This window comes from Otolemur garnettii, unplaced genomic scaffold (assembly GCF_000181295.1).
Source record: "Otolemur garnettii isolate 467f Iridium unplaced genomic scaffold, OtoGar3 scaffold00054, whole genome shotgun sequence".
NCBI classification, from domain to species: Eukaryota; Metazoa; Chordata; class Mammalia; order Primates; family Galagidae; genus Otolemur; species Otolemur garnettii.
The window spans coordinates 9,306,754-9,325,948 of NW_003852449.1; the positions used below are offsets into that span (position 1 = coordinate 9,306,754).

A 19,195-nucleotide genomic window follows, 5' to 3' on the forward strand; every position below is an offset into this window, starting at 1 on the left:
GAATCTGTTATTTTTCATCCTCTGACGATTTATACTTCAATTGATTTTTTTTCTTTCGATATAGTAAAAAAAGTGCAGATTCTCACCACACTCTCTTTACAGCTTTTTCTAGACAGTATCTTTTCTGTAGGAATTAAAATAAGATGAGGAGTACTTTAGATCTGTGTGACACTGCTTCATGACCAAACCTACTGTTGACCAAAGACCAAACCATAATTTCACTACACACGTCAAAGAACGCCAACATGAAACATATCCACTTAGCAAAGGTTGTGGAGATTTTCTGATAAATCATCAAAATCCTTGTCTAAGCTCTTTCATCAAATTAATTTTATTGTTCTCTGTGAATGTTTAGACATTCTCTTCTTTATCTGCTATTCCTTACTGTCTTGAAGAAATTACATATCCCCAAATTTCTGTCTGTCTTTGAGTAGACTTAAGCCTCTTTTGGATCTGTTGTTAAAGAAACTAATTTTTTAATTACACTCAAACTCTGAACTGCCTTAGCTTACTTGATATATATCTCACATGGATGCTGAAATTACACTTGGTTAAAGGGAATTTAATTTACCTGAAAATCATACTTTGTCTGTCATGGAAATGAACTATTATCCTGCTCACTGGATGCCAACCCAGACTTCATTATACACATACCTTTTGGGTTAATTGGAACTTCAATTTTTGTGAACATATGCTGTTAATTGTTCTAGTGAGGGTATTCATCAGCTGTAATAATATAGACCCCAAATTGTAGAATGCCTCAAAATCAGTGCTTTATTTCTTACTTAATAGTCCCAAATAAATGGTAGTGGTTTGGGTCTGACTTTCCTTATGGTGATTAAGGGACTCAGACAGTTTTTGTATTTTGCTTCACACATCGGTCAACACTGCCAGTGGAACTTTCTGCAATGATGACATTTTTTAGCAGAATATATATATACACATATATACATATATAATTTTAATGGATTTAGGGGGTATAAGTGTTTTTTGTTACTGGATGAATCGTGTGATGCTGACATTAGGGCTTTCAGTGTAGGCCTCGACAGAATAGTGTGCCATGTACCAAGTAGGAAGTTGTCTTTTATAATTCCTCACCACCTTCCCATCCTCCCCTTTCACAGTTTCCAATGTCCATTATGCCACTTTATGACCATGACACCATGGATTAGCTGCCACTTATAAGTGAGAACATGCGGCATTGGCTTTTCCATTTCTGAGATAGTTCACTCTGGATAACGGTCTCTAGTTCCATCCAACTTGCTGCAAAAGACATTATCTCATTTTCTTAATGGCTGACTAGTATTTCATGGTCTCTCTCTCTCTCTCTCTCTCTGTGTGTGTCTGTGTGTGTGTGTATAAGATCCACTTACCAGATGATGGGCACTTAGATTGATTCCATATCTTTGCAATTGTGCATTGTGCTGTGATAAACATTCAGGTGCATTTTTGATAAAGTGACTTCTTTTCCTTTGGGCAGATACTGGTCATGGATTACTAGGTGCAATATGAAGTCTACTTTCAGTTATTTGTTTTCTAATGGTAATAACCACCACTAAATGGTTACTGAGCACAGGACATGTGGCAGGTGTGGCTGAGGAACTGAATTAAAATAGAATTGATGTTTAATTAATTTAAATGTAAGAAACCACATGTGGCTATCCTATTTGATGGCATAAATTTTACAGTCTTATTCGTAGAATGCATCCAGCTGGAAGAAGAGAAGAAAGAACATGGAGGAGGCAGGACCACTTCCACACGGCATGAACTGAAAAGGACAGGCATTATTTTTACCTATATATGGATATTTCTAATTGAAAGAAAGCAAGAAATATAATTCTGCTGCATGCCCAGGAGGATGAGAGGAGGGTTTCTCAAATTTTAGTGACTAACTAGAATCCTCTCTAATGCACCGAGCAATGAACTAGAACTATTAAATATGGGAAACCGTGGATGTATTTCTACAAACATTTTTTGTTAAGTAATTAAAATGTCATTACAGAGCCAACATTGCTTTTTGTTTATACTGACTATTTCAGTATCAAAAAGAAGAGATGAGAACCTTGTTCAATAAATATATATCTACAAATAAATCAAGAAATGAGCCGAGGCAGGTGAAGCTTACCTATGCCCCTCAAACTTCCCCTGGTCCTTTCCGTCTGGATGGATACTGCCGCTGGTCATTTAACAACAGCTCTCAGATCATAAACTGGTGCAGAGAGCAGGCAAACAGCTCGTTGAATCATGTCTCACTATTAGTACCGTGTTCACAGTTTTTTTTTATTATGTTTCTTTGACTCTTTTATACCTATCGGTCCCACTGCTCACTGGCATGGGTAATCCTGCTGCCGGATTCTCTCATGCTGCAGGGACTATTTTTATGATCCTTATTATATCTGTCCTTTTCCTGTTGTTTTTCCCAGCCAATCTGATAGCTGCCTCTTATCTCCCATGAGTGCTGAGAATCATGCTTACCCAGATAGGTGCTTTTCTTACAGGTTGCTATTTAATGGCCTATACTTACCAGAATTGAACTTAACTAACCCCATATGTGATTGACGTCCAAACACCTACAGAGGAAGATGAAGAGCTTTCTGGGGAAGTTCATCATTCAATCAGAAGGGACTTGGACTCTTTGCTCTCTTTCTATTCCTTTCTTATTTTTACTAGGCTTTCCAAATACCTTTAATAAACACTTACCATGTCTGGTAGTGACTACCAAACTGTATCCTAAATGTACATGACAGGACTAGTGTATGCCCACAGGATTATTATTCCTAAATTTGCATTAAGACATTTCTACCCACTTTATGTTTTTTCCTACTTAGCTTTATCTGCAAATATTATTTCTTAGGGACCTGAGTAGAAGGACTTCAAGGAAATAAGTCAGTTTTTAAAAACTGGTTATAAGAAGTGACAAAAGATAATATTTAAAATCTTTCCTTTGGGGATACTTTTAAATTGTCAGTTTCTTTTCTCTTTTGGCATTTTGAATTATGTCCCTTAAATATACAGATTTTGCTGTGTATAAATACGTGTACAGAATGACATAAAAAACCAAAGACATAGTACCTTCACAATAGATTCAAAGAAAGTCAAATGCCTAGGAATATTTTTAACAAGGAGATGAAGAACCTCTTGGGCACAACAATGAAACACTGAGAAAAGAAATTTCAGTGGATATGAACAGAGGGAAATCATCATGCTCATGGATCAGAAGAATCAGCATTGCTAAAATGTCTATACCACCCAAAGTGATCTACAGACTCATTGCAATTCTCATGAAAATACCAATGCCATATTTCATAGATCTTGAAAAATAGTTCTATGATTTGTATGGAATCAGAAAAGACCTCAAATGGCCCATGCTTTCTTATGTACTGAGAACAAATCTGGAGACACCACCTCTGCAGACTTCAGGCTATGCTGCAAGGCTATAGTAATCACAACTGCATAGAACTGGCATAAAAATAGAGACATAGACCTAAGGGTTAGAATAGGCAAACAAGATGTGAAACTATCCTCATATTGTCATCTTATCTTTGACAAAGCAAACAAAAACATACACTGGGAAGAAGAACCTTTATTTAATATATAGTGCTTGGGAAACTGAATAGCCACATGTATATGACTGAAATAGGACCTGCCTCATCACACTCACAACAATCTGTTTATGATGGAGAAGAGACTTAAACCTTAGACATGGAACTATAAGAATTAGAAAATGTAGGAAAAACTCTTATCGATATCAGCCTAGGCAGAGTTTGTGAAGGAGGTTCCAGTGCCAATTACAACAACAACAAAAATAAATACATGGAACCTGATCAATTTAAAAAGCTTTTGCCTGGCCAAGGATGCAATCAGTAAATTAAATAGATATTCTACAAAATGGGAGAAGACTTTTGCATGCTATACATCCAACAAAGGGCTGATAACCAGAATCTACAAAGAACTCCAGCAAATCAACAAGAAAATATCAAACAAACCCATTAAAAATTGGGGAAAAGACATGAACACAAATGTTTGTAACAAAGACAAATGGCCAACAAATACATGAAAAAATGCACAATGTCTCTAATCATCAGAGAAATGCAAATCAAAACTACACTGTGGGTAGTGTAGTTGGGGTAGTGTACATTGCGGTATCACCTAACCCCAATGAGAATGACTCACATCATAAAGTCCCAGTACAACCAATGCTGGTGTGGATGCAGAGAGAAAGGAATGCTCTATTGGTGGGACTACAAACTACTAAAACTAGGACAACCTCTGTGGAAAGTAATAAGGAGATTACTCAAAGAACTTAAAGCAGATGGACCATTTGATCTTACAATCCCACTATTAGATTTTTACCGAAAGGAATAAAGGACATTTTATACAAAGAGATTTGCACTTGAATGTTTCCAGTGGCACAATTCATAATCACAAAGATGTGGAAACAACCCAGTGCCCATCAACTCACGAACAATAAAATGTGGTCTTTGTATACTTGGAATACTATTCAGCCATAAAATGGTGATCTTTTGTATATTTTGAAACAACCTGGATGGAATGGGAGAACATTCTTCTATGTGAAGTATTGCAAGAAAGGAAAAACAATGACACGTTTGCTAATACTAAACTAGAACTGGTTAATTTGTACTTTTGTGCTTATGTGGATGTAAATTCTGTGGCATTCAAGAAGATATGAGGGAGAAGGGGATGATGGGTAAAGTTCTACCCAAAGGGTACATCACACACTTTCTGGGTGAGAGGCACAAATATAACTTTGACTTAAAATGTACACGAGTAAACTATGTAAGCAAAATGTATGTCCCCTGTAAGATCCTGAAATTAAAAAAGTAAACAACTAAAATGGGAAAAGGAGAATTTTTAGTAGTATTACAAATAAAGAGACTTGCCACATTCAGACTAATTTATGTTCTTACATTTTTAGTTTCTCATTTAATTTCTTGCACAGAAACTATATCTTTTGAACTATTACCAAGGAATTTTTGTGCAGAAATGATTAAGAAATCCCAAATATATCAGCCAGATGACAGAAATATTAAGATGCTTATGTTATAATTACCACACATATTGGTGTCTTGGGGGAAATAAAGGGCTGATATGTAACTCTTTTGCAGAGATAAATGAGTTTGTGTGACTGGCTCAGGATGTACCGTTATATACATACAGTAGAAATCTAGAATAACTCACCCATTAAATATTGATATCTATTTTGAGATTTTATTACAAAGTTTATTTTTATCTATATGCATTAAATTAGTGCTGCTTAGACTCTCTACAAGCTTATCCAGCCTAGTTAAAAGAAATTAAAGCACTGAAATAACAAGTCTGATAATGAACTTGAAGTATTAAGTGTACCTTATATGTTACACAGTACTCAGTAACCCCATTTATCATCATTTTTTAAATGGTTGATATGGTGCAATAGAAATATTTGACACAAAGTAAAAAACACATTATTTAAATTAATTATTCACTGGAATAAACTTAGTTAATTTGCCTATCGAATATTTATGCATAACATTATTTTCTACCTGCTATTCTGGGTTTGAGATGTGGAAATATGCCTGAGCCTATTACCTGCCCTTCATTTCACCTGTACATTGCTTTACTGTTGTTCCTATCACACTGAATTTATTTTTTCCTGGGTCGGAACCATGAGCCAGATATAGGCACAGGCCAAAAAAACAAGCTGGGATAAATGAGCAGTTGCTTTGTCCCTGGGCTGATGCGAGATGGGCACCCACAAGGGCCACTCGCCCCAGCTCAGGGACATCACACTGAATTAATCTGTGAGCATGCTCTCTGATACGCTAGATGGCAAACGGCCTGAAGGGAAAGACCATGGAAGGACACTCTGTTGTAACTGGGTTCAGTGGTTCAAAGAAAAGGAGAAAGTGAAGTCCCAGCTTTTATGGATGAGATACTCACTACTGGGATGAAAAAGAACCTCCCTGGAAAAATGACTAATTTCCCTTAAGTTAGATAAGAGATTCTGCAGAAACTAGACTAACAAATGAAAAATGGGGTGCCTGGGGAAAATACTGCTCCAACTAATCCACCCTCACTCTTGTTGAATATGGTACTTCTAGTCATCTAAAACCTAGCTTGAAATATGACTTCGAACTTTTGGAGAAGTTATATTTATCTTCAAATATGCAAAGATTTGTTGGTGGGAGGAAGGTGGTTGTGGGAGTGCGTTGAGTATTTGGAAGTATTATCTGATGTTATTTGGTTTCTAAGGTTACTTTCTGTTTCCTAACCTTTACCCATTAAATAAATAACTTTTATTGCTCTGGAAATGTTGTATAATGAAGGGTAATAAGAGCTTAAGTGGCAGAATACGCTGAATCCCTCATATTCAAATGTCAGCCATTGTGACAGCAGAGTCCATGCTATTAAGTACAACCCAGCACTGTCTCCTGTAACAATGTGTGAGGTATCCAAACTCTGTGCTTGAGCTAATGTTACTAGAAAAGAATGTCAGGATTTTTACCAATCAGTGCATGAATGACAAAAGAATATGCTCTGTGGTTCAAAGGGAATATGGAAGTGTTTAGGAAAGACAGTTTATAATCATGAAATTTGAGTTGACTGTCAAAATCATTAAAGATGGAAAAATGACTTAGGTAGTTTTAAAATTGGGAACATATGGCTCGGCACCTGTGGCTCAAGTGGCTAAGGTGCCAGCCATGTACACCTAGGGTGGTGGGTTTGAATCCAGCCCGGACCTGCCAAACAACAATGACGGCTGCAACCAAGAAATAGCCAGGCATTGTGATGGGGGCCTGTGGGCCCAGCTGCTCGGGAGGCTGAGGCAGGAGACTCGCTTGAGCCCAGGAGTTGGAGGTTGCTGTGAGCTGTGAGGCGACGGCACTCTACCCAGGGGGACAGCTTGAGGCTCCTGTCTCAAAAAAAAAAAAAAAAAAAAATTGGGACTATATATTAAATAAAGTCTTAAAAAGGTAGAATATGGTAAAATTATAGAAGGCTTTGAATAGTGCATACGATTTTTTGCCTTAGTCACTGAAGAATTTAGAAAAGAATAAGGTGACCTGAGGAGGAATAAATATCATGCTTATAAGGACAGTCCCGGGTTCCTAACACATCCAAGGAAACGCTGAGAGCAAGACTTTCTCCCGGCAAACCTAGGGAAATCTTGTAAGATTTCTAGAGGCAAGCCCCAAGGAACTCAGTATTCTGGAATGAGATAAGATCAGTTACTCGATGGTAAGCAGGTGTTAAACCTTAAACATCTTAAGGTATTTCACTGTGGGAGTGGAGAAAGCCGTAGTTTCATTGTTGTGGTCTTTACGCAGGTAGCTCCTATACGTCATTACTCAGCACTCTTCACACCTGTTATCCCCTCACTAAATAGCCACTGCAAGGGTTGTTTGAGGCGCTCCTGCATCTCTGAGCAGCCTCACCGCTTGCAAGCTTGTTCTTTCAATCTGCGTCCTGGCTGTTTCCTTTGAGCCGGTCGACGGTGACCCATCCGACTATAGTACCACACGTTCCAGGTGAGATGGACTTGTGAGTTAACCTCTCTGAGAGTGAAAGGAACTTCTCTGAATAATTATAACTGGCAAAACTAGGAGTGTTTCAGGAAAACTGGGGTGCCATGATGTACATTAGGGAGAAACACAGAGGATGTTTTCCCAAACAGGACGCTGATATCCTAGTGTTAGAGCATGAAGACCTTCACTACCCTGTAAGAGGTGGGATAACATCAATACAGTTGTGTCAAGGGTACAAACAAAACTATTTGACACAGACAAAACTATTTATTGGGATATGGCTACAGGATGGATAAAATTATGTTGTTTTCATTGTATATAATTACTAAAAAATAGTGAACCTAGCATACTAGTTTCAAATTCAACATGTGTTGAGAAAGATTGGCATATCTATAATGTCACAAAATTGTAATGCAAAGATATCATTAAGTTTTACAAAGTGACCTGAAATTTTCTGCTAGACCGTGTGGACAAAGGACCAAATTGTACTCATTGTTTTTCTCTAAGGATCTAGTTCAGTTCATGGCACATAGTAGGCATTTAAATCCTACCATTTTCATTATACAAGAATGTTTCTATTAAAAAATGTGTTTTAATGTTAATTAGCATAGTAAATAAACTATAATACTCTTCAAAAGGTGCAATGGAGAACAATTATATTGTGGTAAATGTCCAATTCACAAACCTTTTTCCAAAGCTCAGTGTCCCAGGTACCTCATGGAAGAGTGAATATCATTCATTTCTAATAAATGAAATGAAGCCACCTGGCGTCTTAACTAAATCAGAATAAATGATAATCATATGTGATAGCAACAATAAATTAGTTTAATGCTGGTTTAGTTCACCCAATAATTATGACAAATATTCCATGAAATCAGAAGATATCAGTAATGCCTTTAATGTATCTAATTGTATTCTGAAAGGGAAAACAAGAACAAAAGGGAATCATTTCATCAGACTAGTATTGCAAGAGCACTGAAAAATATAAAATTCCCTTACGTGAACTGTCAAAACCCTGTTATTTGCTTTGAGACTCTTTCTCATACATTTATACAGAGTAATAAATTAATTTCCATACTTTGTTAATATTAGTTTTAGAAGAAGCTCATCTACTTTTAGTTGAACAAATCCTCTTAATGGCTAAGAAAATAAAATACCAAGTTACTATGTATTAAAGACATGTCTCATAGCTGTGATCTCTTTTCTTAAAGTATTATCTTGGCCAATATCTTCTTGGACTATAGGTATATAATTCTGGATATACGTAGACTAATTAAAAAGTTAATTTGACTCACCTTGCGAGAAAAGGAGGTTATATGGTTGTGGTACTGCCTCCTAAAAAATACATTCATTTAGGAATCAGGAAATAGCTGTGAGATGGGTCCCACTAAACATAATTTCTATTGGTTATACTTGCAGCAACCTGCCCCCCCTCAAAGCAAAGCAATTGAAGGGATTTTTTGAATTACATCATCAGACAAAAACAACCAGCAGATACAAAAAGCAGATCCTAGAACACAGTGTGAGGAAGTTAAGGATGAACTACCAGGCGAGGGTTTGGGGTAGGCTGCAGGTGCAGGGATTTTAATTTGTCACATTAACTGTCTTTCATGAGAACTTCATAGGTTTTTGGATCTGCAGAAGGGGGCTGTATGATGGCGCGTGGTTTGTGGAGAGCATAACACTTGTCTAAGGGAGCTACAAGGTGTACTGAATAACATAACTCTTTAAAGGACCCAACTCCCCTTAGCCTCATCTCATTACCATCCAAGTGTGACTCTGCACCTCTTCCTTTATTTTTGAGACAGAGTCTTACTCTGTTGTCCAGGCTAGAGTGCCGTGGCATCAGCTTAGCTCACAGCAACCTCACCTCAAACTCTTGGGTTCAAGCAATCTTCCTGCCCCAGCCTCCCAAATAGCTGTGATTATAGGTACCAGCCATAAAGCCCAGCTAAGTTTTTTTTAGTAGAGATAAGGGGGAGTCTTACTCTTGTTCAAGCAGGTCTGGAGCTCCTGAGCTCAGTAATCCTCCTCCCTCAGCCTCCTAGAGGGCTAGGATTGCAGGCATGAGCCACCGTGAAGCCTGTACCTCTTCTTGCCCTGGTCCCCATGGCAAGGGAACTGGCAGGAAACTTAACATCTTTTACACATGCACAATTTGGAAGTACTACAACATTAATGTCCTATAGACAACCATTTATCCACCAGGGAAGAGGGTGACAAATAAAAGTTTCCTTTTTTGTCTTTGGGGACTATGGTTCTGCAATATTTTTCCTAAGCTGTCTTGACAGGTTTCAACAGTATTGAGAACCAGCCATGTAGGGAGGTAGGTAGCTAAGTTAACGGTGCACCAAGGCTCGGCTTCCCCTCCTTCCCTGCTTTACTCCATCAAATTTAGCTTTTTCTCAGATATTGCTGCGCTGATACCGAGGCTAAGGAAAAACAGGAGTAAAGGCAGTGCGTGATGGGAGTTCCTTCTAGTGTTAGAAGGAAAAGCACAGCTAGATAGAAATGAAATTTTAAAGTATAAGAATTTGCCTTTCATGCTTACTATTTTAAGAATCCTTCTGTATTTGTCATCATGGCACAAGGGTCTCATGTAATCTGTGACCTATTCTGTATTAAAAATAATTTATTTTCAATGAGATACAGAGTTAAAAGTGGACAGAAAAAATCAACTGTTATCCAAATATGTAAATCAATAATAACAAGCTAAAATAGACTTTTGAATTTTAGTAACAAATAATTCATCAATCTAGAACATAAATTTAAGCCAGATTGTTAAGGAATTGTTGTTAGATGTGGGGAACATAGATTTGAGAGAAAAGCCATTTTGGTGTCCTTTACATTCCTTTTGCTATTAATATAAAAAAGAGAATAAGCTTGGGATAAAAAGGTAGCTATTTGTTTCTCTCTTGAATATTATGTCTGTTTGGAATTTGTAAAGTTTGGGGAAATTATCAAAAAGTATTGTGGCTAAAAGCAATAAATGGATATTATTATCGTACTTACATGGTTCTTTAGGGTTGATTTTTTAAAAAAATATTTCATAAAACTTTTTAAAGCATTGCTCTGGAGAACTAAATGACTTACTGTTAGTCTTATTCTCTATAGAAAATAATTGTAAGTCAACAATGTGTAATTTAATTTTCTTAATATTTTCAGAAACTCTAATATCTACACATAACTTTACATTGAATCAAGAAATTTGATTTCTGTGTTCCCTGAAAACCACAACATTAAATTTGCCATTGAAATAGAAAAATTACATTTGTTTTATTATTTTTATAATGGTAATTTTTGCTCTAATGCAGTAAAATTATCAAAGTACATTTAATTATCCAGGCTCAGTGATTTATGTGTAATTCCAGCTATTACAACACTATTTTCTTCTAAATTCCAACCATTTAAAGTACAGTTGATGGCCAAAATGGATGTTTAGTTTCTTTAATTTGTGCTCTAGTCTGATAAGGTTAAGTGTAAAATAAAGTGTCCATGGTCTTTCAGCATAATGGGAACAGCTGACAGCGAATATTCTCTGACATTGAGATGTGAGGAATACCTTCTATGAAATGTAAATATACAACCGTAAAGATAGGAAAGTTTAACTGGTTTACATTGACGGCTATCGGACATACCAGCTATCTCCTTTTCTTCTAGATGTTTTTCTACATATTGGTTCTGTGTTTGTTGAAGGTTTAGGATTTAAAAACTTATATTAATTTAGCCCTTAATGTTTTTCACGTGTCTACTGAGTTTTTTCATGCATCATTATACTCATTCTTTAAAAAAGCAAAACATACATCATAATTATTTCAAAGCTGAGGATCAATGAGAGATGCGACTACCAAGGTCTCAACTCTTCCAAAATAGGATGAGAGGTCACCAACTTCAATGTCTTCCATCCTTCCTCTCTGTCATTTGTCTCCTAGTTCATAACAAGAACCTTTTAAGAAGTTCTCTTCTTTCTCCAACTCACCACCGTCCTTTGATGAATGCAAGGAAAAAAGTCAAATACATTGTTTGTTAACTTATTGAAGAGCTACCTGTATCTCTGTATGTGTTTTTTATCCTTCAGACATTTTGCGAGACTTAAAGTTGGCCAGTTTACATTTCACAAGTCTCTAAAACTTGCTAAATCAATGGCTGAACTAAAGGTAAAAAGCAGCTGTGGTGAAGAGGGGCCGATTCCCTGGGAAGTCTAAAACCATCAGAGCCTTTCAGACTGAAACACCAAACAGAAGTTATCAGGATAGATGTGATCATATCGAAGAAATGTAAAGAGTGGCGATATTTATTTTCATATGACATCACACATGAGACGGCTTGAAATGATCTGAAGCTAAACCAATGGTAAGAAAAACAAATGTCAAGGTCACCTGCCAAAAAGGCAGGTTATCTTAAAACATCACTCTCAGCGAAGAAGCATTCACAGCGTAAGGGGAAGTCCTTTGTCTTTAACCACCTCATTTAACTTTAGTAGCTCCATCCTTCTAATTCTTCAGGCCAAAAAACCTTGGAATCATGTAGGACTCCTGCCTCTCTCTGAAACCCTGCGTGCTGTCCCCCATCTGCTCCTGACAGCTTTGGAATCTGAGCCGCATCTAGACGGTCTTTCTCTCCACCTCAGCTGTTCTGACCTGCATCTCCCGCAAAGCTTGTTGGATAACTACGGCGCTCTTTAGCTATCTTCCTACTTCTTTCCTTGCCCCTTTTAACCTATTCTGCACAAAGTAAGACCATTAAAATGAACTGGGGAATGTTGTTTCATCTCAGAGACATCAGATGGTTTTGTATCTCATTCAGAATAAAGGGCACGTGGACTAAAACGGGCTACGAGGACCTAGACGGCGTGGCCTGCTCTACCCGCCCCTCATGCTGAACTCACCATCTCATCTCTTTTCCATTCTATTCCTTCCCACCATCCTCTCCTTCTCTCTTCCAGGACGTCCGAGGCCCACTCCATCCTCGGCACCTTGGTGTTTGCTGTTTGCTCTGCCTAGAATCTTCTGCACTTCTAGAGATGACTCATTACATTCATTCCTTAAGGTTCTCACCTAAATCCCATTAAAGAGTGGCCTCATTTGAAATGGCATATTCCCATTCTCAAATTAATTTTGTCCCTTTTACTTTATGACAATTCCCAGAAGCTTAACATAATATTCACATTTTATTTTGTGTACTGATCATTGTGTGTACCCTCCACCTCCAAATGAAAATAACAGAAACTTGTGTTTTCTTCAATATTTTGTTGATTATCTAATACGTAGTAGGTGCCCAATAAATATTTGTTGAATGAAAGAAAGACTAATATACGGAAAAAAGGCTTCTATGTATTTAGAGGGGAGAATCTTTTTCTCATGACTGGGCACTTAGAGAATTATGAAGCTCTGGTCTGAAATCTCCAATAAAATTACACCCACTTATGGATAAGTCATCTAAGAATGACTCAGAGATGAGATGTTTTTAATAGTGGAGTTCAGACTTTCCTTTTCTTAATGTGTCTGGTCTGGCTAGTGTGGTGGTGAGCCTTTCATAGTATTAATGGGATTTTTAAAAGAAGGAAGATTCAGTTGAAAAAATTATAAGTGCAAAGAACTATTCAGCTCTAAGTACAAAGATAAGGTATTTGTTGTTTGAGGCTAAACGGAAAGAAAAAAAAACCCTGCATTTAAACTTGGCACTTCTAATTGGGCAACACTAGAAAAATCCCGAAACCCTCTGACTTTTAGTTTCTCAAGCTGTGCAATGGGAATGCTACTGGCTCTGTTTCAGTCTGTTTGGAAGGATAAAATAAGTCCACAGGAATATACAGTGACTGAGCTTCAGGCAGAATTTCTGGGCTTTTGAAAATATGCCGAGATCATGCATCCCACACAAGATCAAGGCCAACTGTGCACTTTTGTCCGACTGAGTTGTCTTTTCACAGTTGTGGTAACTCAGTTACTTTTAGCAATCCGACAATTTTTTTATTGAAAGACTTTATAAACGAGTCCACTGTAAGTAATTCCCTCAGTGGATCCTCCAGTGTCTTCCTTTTGATTAACTCGCCTGGAAATAGTCGGATTTCAACTACTTATCCATCCCAAAGACCTTAACCAAGTTTGTTAGTAAACTTGCATCTTAGCACTATTATACGGAGAACCATGCTTGAATGGAGTTTTGATGGTCTTTATGTAAACCCTAAAGAATTTAAATTTTTTATAAGAAAACTGCACTATGAAACCTTGGCACACTTCTCTACTATTTGTGCCAATTTCTTTTTCTAACTCTGCTTTTGTTTAATCAGGAAAATTGCATCTTATGGTGTTTTTCATGCCTCGGTCTTGTTATTTAAAGGAAATTTTGACTTCGCTCCCTTACATAGAAGCTTCCAGAGAACATTAAAGTGAATGCAGAATGGTGAAATCAGTGTTGTCCTTACCGGTGAGCCTCTGCGTTGATTCTCCCACCAGTTTTCTTCCGCCCTGGAGAAACCTGTCCTTCTTTTAGAGGAAGGATGGTTCTTCCCTCCAGCAGTTCCTAGCTGCCCTCCCCAGTGCTGAGTGCGAATTCGGAGTCATTGCCAGTCCTCTCTTGAGCAGATAAACATAATGTATCATCTTCTTCAAAGTCCTTTCAATATGATTTTTTACTGTTCATCAATATTGAAGATCTTTCAGGCATGAAAAACATTGACATTAACTATTCCTTTCTATTTTAAACTCTACCATAGCCTTAAGTTACTCCAAGTTTTGTGTGGATTTTTTCTCTTTTTTTTCGTTTCTTTGTGTAGATGTTTTATGCAAGCATTCTTTCCCTGACCTCAACTCCATGTGTTACCCACGTCCATGGTGATAAGCTAAACCTTATTAAAATGCTGTGCTGTTAAAACTTAGAAATCTTACATGTCAGCTCTGCATTTGTTGCAAACAAATTGGATTCCTTTCCAGACTTTTCATATGACATACAGTATACCAAATCTGTAATAGTTCATATGTTACTAGCTCTTCTTATAGCCTAAAAAGGACTTTCTAACCTTTCTAGACAACCTAATGCCCTCGATTAATTATCCGAAGTGTTTTATCACCACTACTCCAGATCTCTCCTGCCTTCATCCCTTCCATTGTACCCATTTGACAAGCCAGCAACAACGAACAACTAATTGTAACATTTGTCTTCACTGACCAGCAAAAGTGCTTCAATCTGTTCAGCTGTTGTCAGTGGAAACTAAGAAAACCCATCATCTTCTCTCCCTAAAAACTTTACTTCTTCTGTTATCCTAATCTCTATAAGGGGGGGACATCTGGCCACTCAGCCACCTAAAAATAGAATCTGGGAAAAAAATTTAAATATGTCTTGTCTCTAAAACTTCACATCATGTTACTCATAAAATTCTAATATTTTTCTCCAAGTTTTCTCTGGTTTGTCTTTTTCCCCCCACCCTCACTTTCTGCCCCTGGGCTATTTTAGCCCTTAACGTATCTTAATATTGCGTTGTTAAGGACTTGAGTTGTTCTTGCCTTCCTTGAGGCTTTATCTATTACCCATGCATAACTATGCAACCCTTTTGCATAAAAACTATTAGATGCCTCCTGGAACACTTTTAGGTCTGAGCTAAGAATGTCTTTTCTATGTGTTTTACAAAATTTTTCTTATGTATCATGGAACTAAGCATTTTATATTATTCATGTATATTATTATGCTATTTTATAGGATAGTTTATCTTTATTTAAATATAAATTCTTTGAGAGCTAAGACAATGTCTTATCAATCAAATGCTACTAACAGAACATATGATTAAATCCCCCAAACTTGATGCTTAATAGATATTTGATAAAATAGAATAAATAATCTGGATTACTAAGGGCAGACATCAACCAACTTACATGACAAGATAAATGAAGCAAAGCGCAAAATTTAAAAATTGTATTCCTACCTATATGAATGTGAAAGTGCAATGCATGCTGAAAATACTATGCTTTAGTGCTGAGTACTTAGGCTCATGCGCTTCCATGCTGGCCCATAGTTTGCCAAGGTCATGAGTGAATTTCACTGTCTTTAACACATAAATAAATCCAGGGACAAAGCTGTTCATTTGACCCGGAAAATAGTGTGTCAGTTTATATCATTATCAGACTGGCAGTGGTGAAGTTTCTAAATTTCAAGTTTCGGTCTCCTTCTGATTCTCCTGCTTTTTCAGGTAGATATACTAAATATACATTGTCAACCTCACGGACCCCACGTTCTTTAAACTTTCTGTCTAAGGCAGTGTGCCCTATATGAAACAGGGACCAATGAGTGATCACTCCCTATAGATTCAGAGAAATTATAGAACTGTAGTTTCATCTTTTGTATCCGTGCTCCTCAACAATCCCTGCTCCCTACCTGCCCCAGGGGACATTTCACAACATCTGGAGATGTTTATGGTTATCACAACCGTGAGAAGGGAAGCTGGGAGCTACTGACATCTAAATGGATAAGCCAGGGGTGCTCACAACAGCCGACAGTACATGGGCTGCCCTTACAGTGTCTGACTCTGCAGTGAGATCCAAAATGTGACTGGAGCTGGGCTTGGAAGACCCTCATTTAGATACCATTTCATGTTTGAAAATTCACCCAGAGAGAGCGTGGTATTTCAGTAACACATTACTAAACACTTCTTCACTGATCTATATCCCAGTGCCTTCTGTTAGGTGCTGCTGGGAATAGAAGGGAACCGAAATGTTTATAATATAACCTAATGTGGAACTATTATTAGAAAAGTAAATATACATATGCGTTCATAGATATAAGTGTATATCAATGGTGGTGAAGGTAGAATGGATAAGGAAGTACCTTTTGAAAGCATGTGATAGTTCACAGAAGGAGAAATTGTTTCAATCTGATAAAGAATCAGAATCAAATTTTTGAAAGCAGCTTTATTTTTACTGTGTCTTACAGATTAGGATTAGACTCATGAAATGTTAAATGAGAGGCAGGGAATATCAAAGCTCTGTAACAAGAACTATGACAGGGTGGCGCCTGTGGCTCAAAGGAGTAAGGTGCCGGCCCCATATGCTGGAGGTGGTAGGCTCAAACCCAGCCCCAGCCAAAAACCACACACACACACACAAAAACAACCTGTGACATTTTACTCTACTCTTTGTATGTTTTTTTTTAAAGTGTATTCCCATCTATCTCTATATTATATCTTATTCACACTTTATTTTGTACTATTTAATATGATCAAGTGATACCCTCCAATGGATTCAGATTAGTTGAAGTTATTCAGTAATTGTTTCTCAAACATTGCTACACCCAGGAAATACAATTGTCTCTTTAAAAATGATTTTAAATTAAACCTTTGTATCTGTATCTATCTCTTACTTACCTACCACTTATTTATCATTTATCTACCTACCATTTCCCTATAATCTGTCTCCCTATGTATGTATGTATGTATCCATCCATCTGCCTGTCCCCCATGTGTAAATAACCATGGAGGAGAAATAGATGGCTAATTAATTTATTTCTTGGAATATACCCAGAAAAGGTGATGTTTTGACAGAACATTGTTGAATAAGTTTGAGGACAGAGGAAAGAGAAGAGACCGTTGCAGGTGTGAGTAGAATCAGAGGTGCAAATATGCTTGTTTTATTTGGAAATGCTGCAGATAAGGACTGTGGGATCAGAAGTAAATGACCTGCATGTGCATATTTAATTCAGCTCTATAATGAATGTGTAAGATCTGATCAAACGTTCAAATAACACCCGAACCCAGTAGTAATCGTTGGCACTGTATTTTACCCTTCAGTTCAGCACCGGGTAATCCCACCACTGACACTTTATGTGCGTGGTGTTTTCTGTTTGTTTTCATTTGTTTTTCTTGTTTTCCATATTTTACTATCTTCATTTACTTTACCTGAGTGCCTGTCTGGAGTTTCCCTCTGAGGCTGAGCTCCTGGGACTCTTCCCGTGATTCCGGTCGTGTTTAGTAGTTGGAATTTCTTTGACACTTGGTTCTGGTCTGGGGCACAGAGCTGTGTAATCACACCAGGACGTGGTTTATAGGGAGATGATCGAGGATCTGGTTGCAGTAATTGGACGACTTTGCATTTTGAGTGCTAAAAGTTTTCAGCGAGCTTCATTTTATTATTTCCTTTAAAGCTTATTCTCCGAGCATGGAGGAGGCCCCCAGCCTCTTGGACTCCCTGCACAGTGGGTCACTCATGGCACCCTGAGGAGCTTGCCTCCTCTCCACTCCCGTGATGACCTCTCTGTCCAGGCTTTCCCAGCTTCCCCCCACCGCCGGCAGTCAGATTCATTTGAGTGCTGCAGGAGACATGCAGGACGCAATTTGTTCTTCTCTTGCATTTTTACTAAAGACAAGGGCTCCACTTCCTGCCGCCTAAGAGTCAAACTCTCCAAGAGACACACAGGCCCATTTCAAGTCCCGACTCCCCCATTTTCTCCAGCTTCCCGCCTTTCTGTGTCAACATAACCGCACCCCACATGTGTGGAGTAGGGAAGCTGAACACACAGGCCAGCCCGGGCCGGCTGCGGCCAGCTGTGGGGAATATGGCTACAGTGCGGCGTCCAGGTCTGTCTCAGCCTTTGAGCTGAGGTCATGTCTCCACAGGGTGGCTTTGACCAGTGGTTGAGGAAAAGCTACGGTAAAAGGCCAGCCCAAGGCAGGGCCCTCTCACTAGGAATCCTTGCTCCTGAGCTCTGTGTTGGGCCACCAGGCGCTTTCTCAGGTTCCTGATACAGTTTCAATCCCCCTGCGTGAGCCTGCATCCCTCCCCTTTCTTTTGCAGGACTAACTCCCCAGTAAATCTTTTGCACTCTTAGCTCCACCTCAGTGTTCATTTTCCAGAGAAACTGATAACACAAGGGCCCTGGTGTGTCCAATCTTGTGTAAACTGTCTCCCAGCTGAGAGCGCCTCCTCTCTGTCCTTCTCTGGACTTTCATCTTGCCCACTCTGACTTTTTCTTCAAAGTGCGACGTTTCCCTACTCCAACTCTGTGCTTTCTGACACTTTGCTGTAATTGTTCATTTACTTCCTTTCTCCAATGCCTCGTCTTCCCAAGGACGGTCCTGATGCCTTAGTTGACTCTGTTACTCTAGTGCTTAAAAGTGCACCTGGTAGATACATTTATTCATTGATTAGCTGACCTCTAATTTGTGTTTCTTACGTGAAAGGCTCTGTGATCAGTCCTGGAGATACAGATGCAAATAAAGAAAGCATCATTTCTGCCTTCGTTTAGTGTACATATATGTGAAAAAACTGATTATAAAATTATTCATCTTTACCGCTATGGGTAGTGCAAGAAAAGAAAGAAAGTTATAAGGATCTAAGGCAGGAAAAACCTGACACACTCTTAAAGGTCTGAAAAAAAATAAGGAAATGTTACACAGGTTCAAGTGTAAAGGATAAGTGGAGATTAATGAATCATCTGAAGTAAGAAACAGCATGATACATGTCTATAGAAGGAATGAAATGATGTAGTTGTTATTTATAAGACCACACTCCAGAGACAAAGAATTTTTATTAGCTATATCAAACCTTTCCTTTTGGGCTACATATTTCAACCGGTTACATTTAATATTCTTTTTTCTTCTGGGAAACATCTCCTATGCACATCTTAACTACCATTGCCACAAAACTATTTAAATGCACATATAAATCTGACATAGTTGTAAGTCT

At 38.0% G+C, this 19,195-nt stretch overlaps 1 non-coding gene across 1 annotated transcript; it reads right to left on the reverse strand.

Moving 5' to 3' along the window:
• Positions 1 to 5,651: 5,651 nt before the first annotated feature.
• Positions 5,652 to 5,784, reverse strand: LOC111726143. The gene has a single exon (XR_002773996.1). It is a non-coding gene; the product is annotated as a small nucleolar RNA SNORA48 (small nucleolar RNA).
• Between the last annotated feature and the right edge of the window lie 13,411 nt (positions 5,785 to 19,195).